Source organism: Furipterus horrens, unplaced genomic scaffold, assembly GCF_987537825.1.
Source record: "Furipterus horrens unplaced genomic scaffold, mFurHor1.1.pri manual_scaffold_2, whole genome shotgun sequence".
NCBI lineage: Eukaryota > Metazoa > Chordata > Mammalia > Chiroptera > Furipteridae > Furipterus > Furipterus horrens.
This window is the reverse complement of record NW_028327172.1, coordinates 197,233,245-197,241,805: the sequence shown is the minus strand read 5'-3', so window position 1 is coordinate 197,241,805 and position 8,561 is coordinate 197,233,245. Positions and strand designations below refer to the sequence as shown.

The window sequence follows — 8,561 nt, the reverse complement described above, 5'->3', positions numbered from 1 at the left end:
TAATGGCCATCCTGACTGATGTGAGGTGGTATCTCATTGTGGTTTTAATTTGCATCCCTTTGATGGCTAGTGATGTTGAGCATTCTTTCATATGCATATGGGCCCTTTGTATGTTCTCTCTGGAAAAGTGATTGTTCAGGCCCTTTGTCCATTTTTTACTTGGATTGTCTGTCTTCTTGGTGTTGAGTCATATACATTCTTTGTATATTTTGGAGATCAAACCCTTGTGAGGTATCATTGGCAAATATGTTTTCCCATTGGTTTGCTCCCTTTTCACCTTGCTGATGTTTTCCTTCGCTGAGTAGAAACTTTTTAGTTTGATGTAATCCCATTGCCCTTGGAGATATATCAGCAAAAATATTGCTACGTGGGATATCTGAAATTTTCCTGCCTGTGTTTTCCTCTAGGACTTTTACGGTGTCACAGCTTACATTTAAGTCTTTGATCCATCTTGAGTTTATTCTTGTGTGTGGTGTAAGTTGGTGGTCTAGTTTCATTTTTGTGCACATCCCTGTCCAGTTCTCCCAGCACCATTTGTTGAAGAGGCTCTTCTCACTCCATTTTATGCTCCCTCCCCCTTTGTCAAATATTAGTTGAGTATAGAGACCTAGGTTTATTTCTGGGCTCTCTATTCTGTTCCATTGATCTATATGTCTGTTCTTATTCCAGTACCAGACTGTTTTGATTACAGTGCTTTTTAGTTTCAGACACAGTTTAAATTCTAAGCAGAGAATTTATACAGCCTGTAAAGTAATTGAAAATCTCCAACTGAGAAGCCCAGGAGAGCCTACTTGGAGATATCTAACTTTCCTGCTGCAGAGATAACCAAAAATGTGAGAGATTTTTTTTTTTTTCAATCTGACTCTCACCACTTCTTTTTGGAAAACTGTTTGATTTTTTTGACATTTGTAAGCATGTTATTTTCAGTTGACAGATTTTCTCCAAAACTCATTTTATTCAGTTTAGTAACTAAGCAAAATGATAGAATAGTTAACAAATGGAAATAATGATAATAATCTTAGATAATGTAAGATTGGTTTTCTTTATATTCATGATTTTCATGCGATATACATGCTAAAGGGTAACCAAAATGATGGCTAACAAGGGTCAAAGAACTATAAAATCAATAAATTAAAAACGAGCCAGGCCTGCCCGTGCTTACCACATACAGGCTGTGTCCTTACACTGACTCTGCAGAAAGAGGAGGCAGAGTAAACCCACCTACACGCACTTCAGCCCAGGCCCCTTGCCTGGTTTGCATTGTGAATGGGGGCACATGGAGTTGAAAAAAAGAAAAGAAAAAAGAAAAACTAACCACTAAGTAATCAAGGGTAAATATTAGTGCTAAAATTTTACAAATTGCAATATATTTATCTGGTAAAATTCAACTTTAGATTAATTGTTAAGTTCTAATTAAATTTTCACATAGATTTTAGTATCTGTTTGCCTATCCTCATAAAAAAATAAATGTTTATTTATTTTTTTGCAAAACACCTATTACAAGCTTCACCCTCCCCCTCCACAAACAAAGAATTGACTGTATGGGAGATTTAAAAGTTTAAATAGCTAAGGAGAAATATTGTATTTTTTAACAGACTTCAGTCACAGTGCTTTTTTTGTAATGTCTTGCTATTTGCATTCAAAATGCACACTAAAATGAGATTCATTTTTCATTAGATCATTGTCATTTCAGAGCACAAAAATGCAGAATTAGCATCAGCATTAGTTCCACAAAGTACTTTCCTCAGATTAAAAGTCAGCAAACAATTGTAAACAACATAATTTAATTCATTGGCAGGAATATTTTTGGCAGTTTAGTCACTGTTAATGTTGAGTTAGAATTAGTATATTTTAATTATCAGGCATGATGTAAGTGATGTGAGAAACAACTGTGAAACTATCATCTGCATAATAGACCTTTCTACAGCAGTCGTTTTTCCTGTTTCCTTGTGCTTTTGAGAACGTGAAAATAAATTGTACTTCCTACCAAATGTTTATTTATGCTAGCAATGCAACTCAGGAACAAACACAATCTAGGGATTTATATAAGCATAATTGCAATTTGAGAAAACTTTCTGGATGTTTAACAATCTGGCCAATGGCATAGCACCGAAGATTTTGGGTTATCTTCTCTTAACACTAAAGGTTTTGGATTTTGATAGTTAATTTGAGTGTTTGCCATAATGCCCTCTGAAATTTATTGGTTCTGTGTTTTTAAAAACTCTCTAATTTTGATTTTGTCAAAGTAGAATACTATCAAAATTGTATAACCAATTTGGCAGGTGAACATATGAAATATCAAAAATTATGAATAGTAAACAAATCCAATAACAGCAATAGCTAAAAAGTCATCTTTTAGAGATGGAAACATATTTGATATTTAGATATTTAAATAATTTCTGTATTAAAGGAACCAAAAAAAATAAAACATGTTTATCATATGTTCTAACCTGGAAGCTGAATTCTTAACATTTAAACCTATGATTATTTCATACTTAAACTATTTGTCTAGTTTTAATGTTTATAGCTGGAATATGATTTATGATGTTAATCAAAATGTATTACACTTGGGAGTGTCTTTTGGAAAACATAATTTGCATTGAAAGTTTATTTGAATATAAATTTAAAAAATTAAAATATTAACTAAATTTATACAATGGAAAAGAAATAAGACTTTTTTAATACAGGTACTTCAAATCAAAGTGAAAGGATAACACAGGAAATAATTAAAGTCATTACAAAATATAATTGTATGTATCCTTTACCTTGAAGATAATCTTTCCAGAAAGTTAGAAATATGGAGGCTGAAATATTGCCAGTGACATGATACCACTAATTTTCCATCCTCTTTTCAACTAAAGATGTGACTGGGTATGTCTTAATAAATGGTAAAAAAAAAAAATAATAATTGAGATATTTCAGACATAACTTGTAATAGAGATATAGAGAACTGGTCTAGAGGGAATTACCGGGAAGATGCAAGATACAAGGATCAGAAAAAAATCTCTGAAAATACTCTATTTGAGCTGAAATCTGAATGATTATACAAAATCAGCCATGGTTATTTTCAAAGGCTTTAATTCCACACAGAGGAAGCAGCATATGCCAATGCCGGAGCCAGCCATGAGTTTGGAGTTTTCGAGGGACAGGAATCAACTGTGTTGGGGGAGTATGCGGTAATATAGCCAGTGGGAGAAAATGAGGTTTTAGACGCAGACAATAGCAAGAATGTGTAGGGCCATAATGATGTGCTAATATTCTCTATAAATTTGGAAAGCATTATAATAATATGGAACACCATTTAAAGACTTTAATCAGAGGAATGAATAACTTGAATCTCAAAAACAAATGAACTTTGTCTTCAGCACTAGCTGATGAGCCCAGAGCCCAGTCATAGCATTCACGTGGTGGTAGGATGGGCTTAAGGGGGATGATTAATTCAAAAAAGAGTCTTTTTACTTAGAATTGAATCTGAAAATTCATTGCTAAGGAAGATAACAATACTTAGAAAAAGAGGCTTTCCTAAATTCTCTCAAACAAGCAGCATCTGGTATCAGTAAGTCCCATACCTCTTACTAAGTTTTCTCAGGCCAGGAACTAGCAGCAGCTGGCTTAGGTTCACAGCTTTGCCTCACCCAGGTACCTCCAAGCCCAGCACAGGTAGCAATGATCAGCAGATCACTTTGTAGCTTATCTGTGTGACTCCGGGCAGAACACAGATGGTTGCTGATCTTGAATGTGTCAACAGCAGTCAACAGGAGGTGAACACAGCCCATACAGTGGGTGCATTTTGAAAACCCAGCTTGAGTAATAGGGGAAGCTGTGCTACTGGGCCCTACGGGACACCCACTACTTTAGGCCATTCTACCAAGACTGGGAGACATAGCAGCTCTACCTAATACATAGAAACAAACAAAGAGAGGCTGCTAAAATGAGGAGACAAAGAAACATGGCCCAAATGAAAGAACAGAACAGAACTTCTGAAAAAATAAAAATAAAAAAAAAACTAAACAAAATGGAGACAGGCAAGCTACTAGATACAAAGTTCAACACACTGGTTATAAGGATGCTCAATGAATTAGTGATGACCTCAACAGCATAAATAAAGGGCATGGAAACCATAAAAAAGAACCAGTCAGAAATAAACAATACACTAATTAAAATAAAGAACAATTTTCAGGGAATCAACAGGAGAGTGTATGAAGCTGAGAATCAAATCAGCAATTTGGAATATAAGGAAGCCAAAAACAACCAGTTAGAACAGCAAGAAGAAAAAAAAAAAAATCCCAAAAAATGATGATAGCATAAGGAGCCTCTGGGACAACTTCAAGCATACCAACATTCGCATCATGGGGTTGCTGCAAGAAGAAGAAAGGCAGCCAGATATTGGGAACCCATTTGATAAAATAATAACAGAAAACTTTCTTAACTTGGTCAATGAAATAGACATACAATTCCAGGAAGTGCAGAAAGTTCCAAACAAGATAAACCCAAAAAGGTCTACCCCAAGACACATCATAATTAAAATGTCAAAGGTTAAAGATAAGCGAGAACCTTAAAAGGAGCAAGAGTAATACAGTTAGTTCCCTACAAGGGAGCCCCCATAATGCTGTCAGCTGATCTCTCAAAAGAAACTTTGCAGGCTAGGAAGAATTGGCCAGAAATATTCAAAGTGATGAAAAGCAAGGTCCTATAATCAAAATTACTCTATCCAGCAAAGCTTTCATTTAGAATTGAATGACAGATAAAGTACTTCCCAGACAAGCAGAAGCTAAAGGAGTTCATCATCACCAAATCAGTATTATATGAAATGTTAAAGGGTCTTCTTTAAGAAGAAGAAAAAGATTAAAAAATATGAACTATAAAATGGCAACCAATATATATCTATAAACAATGGAATCTATAAAACAAAATAAACTAACAAGCATAACAAAAACAGAATCATAGATACAGAGAACATTTTTATGGTTTCCAGAAGGGAGGACGATTGGGGCATGGTCAATAACGGTGAAGAAATTAAGTACAAATTGGTAGTTACAGAATAGCCATGGGGATGTAAAGTATAGCATAGGAAATATAGTCCAAAAACACATATACCTGACTCTTGGACATTGAGAGTGGTGTGGGGATTGCTTGAGGGAATGGGGGGAGGGTGCTAGGTGGAGGGGAGCAAAGAGGGAATGTTTAAACAATTATCCCAAAAGTATAATCAATAAAATATTTTTTAATCTTATTTATTGAATAGAGCAGAGTTCATTAATTAACAGCTTTGAAAGAAACCATTTCCTAAAGTATAGTCCCAGGGGAAGTTTAACCTATCCATATATTGTCAGACACAGATATCTAAAAGAGAAGTATCATCTTAAAATTATTAATTACTATTTTTAATAAAAGTAATGAAAAAGCACACTGTGTCCTACTGGAAAGAATCATGCAAGGGTCTTAGTTTTCTTAATTTATATCAGTTCTGAAAGGGGTATTGAAAGACTGTAATTTTAAGGCCAAATAGGCTTAATCAACTGAATACCATTGTCAGAATTGGGGCATCATCAAATCTTGTCCTGTTGGGCAATTTTCCTTCATCTCCACCTATTTTTCAGCCAGCCTCTGTGTTCTCAATTGTTCTGCTCCTTTCAGTTTCATTTCTATGTATGCACTTCTGTAAACCTGATTTCTGGCTTGTAACCCATGATTTATGTCATGGATTGTGTCCGTTCACTCTCAGTTTGGCCTTCTTGAATATCATTCAGTGATTATGTCTTCCTCTCAGCCTCAGAATCCCTTTGCAGGGTCAGTGCCTCAGGTAGGCCAAACAGACTGTAATCAAACTCACTGATATTGCCTATACACCTTGATACTGGCTTCAGAAGTTACAAGGCAGGATGCAAGTCACTATACCAAAAATATGCAAAGAAACTACTGCTACTTTAGAGTTTTAAATTTTAGTGCAAGACTCCATGACAGGGAACCATAATGCTATATCATGATCAGTGATGATACAGCAATATTTTCATTATGTGTATCTTAGCAGAAATAATTAGCAGACTGTTCCATTTTATTAAGTTAGACAGTTTTAAACATTGCATCATAGACCATAAATTAACGGAACAAATCATTTTAAATGAATACATGTTTACTGATTTCCTCCCACATGTTAGCCATTTCTGTGTCTGATAATCTGTTATAAATTGTCACCACTGTTATTCCTTTCAAAGCTCTCTTCTGCATTACTAAAACATATTTTCTCTACAATCATGCATTAATGCTTAAGGACTGCAGTAGTTCTGTTAGGATGTTGTGAGAAATATTCTCTTTAGTGCTGTAGGATCAATGTCCAGATTTATGTTCCTCAACTTCTAGTACCTGCATCCCTGTCCTTCACTATCCAGCCTTTCTAGTGTTATATAAGTCCATCATTCTTATAGTAAATGTTATATATTCAGAACATATTAACTGATCTTCATTTTACTGCCTAAATTCTGAGTTTGGGGTACTGAAATTGAATCAAAGGAGCAGAACTTTAAACATGGGGATCTGGAATAAGTTCTTTGATCTAATTAGAATTCAAGATAGTGATGATCTCATTACTAACAAAAAATAAAATTCTGATAGGCAAGGGCCAAAATAGTTACATAACCATTATTTGCATATAGTCAATGGCCTAAAAATGGAGAAGTTTGAGATGCCACATTGTAGTATTAATAGAATATTATGGATAAAATAAAAGTAGGTTATAATATGATATGACTCCTGACTATATGGGAAAACATGGAGAAATAAAAAATGAACTAATGGTGTTACAGTCTGAGAAGAAGACATAGGCAGAGAAACGGAAAGCTTTAACTATGCCTGTATCATTAGTTTTATTTGTCAACTTGGCTGGGTCGCAATGCCCAGACGTTCAGTCAAACATTGTTCTGGATGGTCCTGTGAAGGTGAATTTTTAGTTGAGATTAACATTTATATTGGTGAACTTGGAGTAAATCAGAATGCCATCCTTAATATGGGTGGGGTTCATCCAATTAGTTGAAAATCTTAATAGAACAATGGCCTCTCCCAAGCACCAAGAAATTCTGCCAGTATAGTGTCTTTGGATTCAAAGTGCAACCATTCCCGGGTCTTCAGCCTGTTGAACTCTCCTGCAGAATTTGGACCTACAAAGTCTCATGTGCATAAGCCAATTCCCTAAAATAAATCTCTCACCAGATATATGTATATAGATACAAGCAATGTCAAAGAGTTTAAGAAAAAGTAAACAACATCAAACTAAAAAGTTTTTGCACAGCAAAGAAACCCATCAAAAAATTGAAAAGACAACTTATAAATGGGACATGATATTCAACAATAATTCTCTGATAAGGGCTTAATACCCAAAATTTATAAAGAATCCATACATCAAAAAATCCAATTAAAAAATGGGCAGATCTGAAGAGACATTTATCCAAAAAGGACTTACAAATGGCCAATAGACATATGAAAAGATGCTCAGCATTACTAACAATCCGAGAAATGAAAATTAAAATCACAATGAAAGATCACCTCAAAGCTTTGAAAATGGTGATTATTAATAAATCAATAAACAACTTGTACTGGTAAGGATGTGGAGAAAAGAGAACCCTCATGCACTGTTGGTGGGAAAGTGGATTGATGCAGCCACTGTGGAAAACAGGATGCAGAATCCTCCAAAATATTAAAAAATAAAATTATCTGATGACCCAGCAATTCCACTTCTGGTATTTTATCCAAAGAAATCTAAATCATTAACTAATTACAGAAGGTATATGAATCCCTATGTTCATTGCAGAATTATTTACAATAACCAAGATATAGAATCAACCTAATTGTCCACCAATAGAGTATTGAAAAAAGAAGACGTGGTACATGCACACAACAGAATGTTACTCAGTTATAAACAAAGAGTAAAATCTTACCATTTGCAACAACATGGATATATTTAGAGGGCATTATCTAAATGAAATAAGTCAGACAGGGAAGCAAATATCATAGAATTTCACTTATATATGAAATCTAAAAAACAAAATAAGTGAACAAACAAAACAGATGGTTGCTAGATGGGAGGGTAGTCTAGGGGGCTTGTGAAGGGATTACAAAATACATTTGGCAGTTACAAAATAGTTACAGAGATATAGAATACAGCATAGGGAATATGCTAAATAATATTGTAATAACTATGTATGTTGTCAGGTGGGTATTAGATCTGTTGAAGGAATCTCTTAGTAAATTATATAAATGTCCAACCACTAGGCTGCATACCTGAAACTAAAATAATATTCAATGTCAACTCTAACTTAAATTTCAAATTCTCAATCTCTCTTTTCCTCCCTCCTTTCACTATAACACACACACACACACACACACACACACACACACACACACGCAGTGGTTGACAATGTGGAAAGAAACCCTAAAGTTTGAACTTCTACATAGATGAATTACAACGCAACCTGAATTCACAGACACATCCTTCTTTTATATCTGAGTTAGGGCATGACTGAGTAGGAGGGAGACTGCAGTTTGCAGTGTGATCTCTGGGTCTTACT

The 8,561-nt window shown here is 34.7% G+C and overlaps 1 non-coding gene across 1 annotated transcript; it reads left to right on the top strand.

The window, feature by feature from the left end:
- The first annotated feature begins 1,145 nt into the window (after positions 1 to 1,145).
- LOC150020261 (small nucleolar RNA SNORA51) lies at positions 1,146 to 1,280 on the top strand. Its single transcript, XR_016509556.1, has one exon. It is a non-coding gene; the product is annotated as a small nucleolar RNA SNORA51 (small nucleolar RNA).
- Positions 1,281 to 8,561: the final 7,281 nt, after the last annotated feature.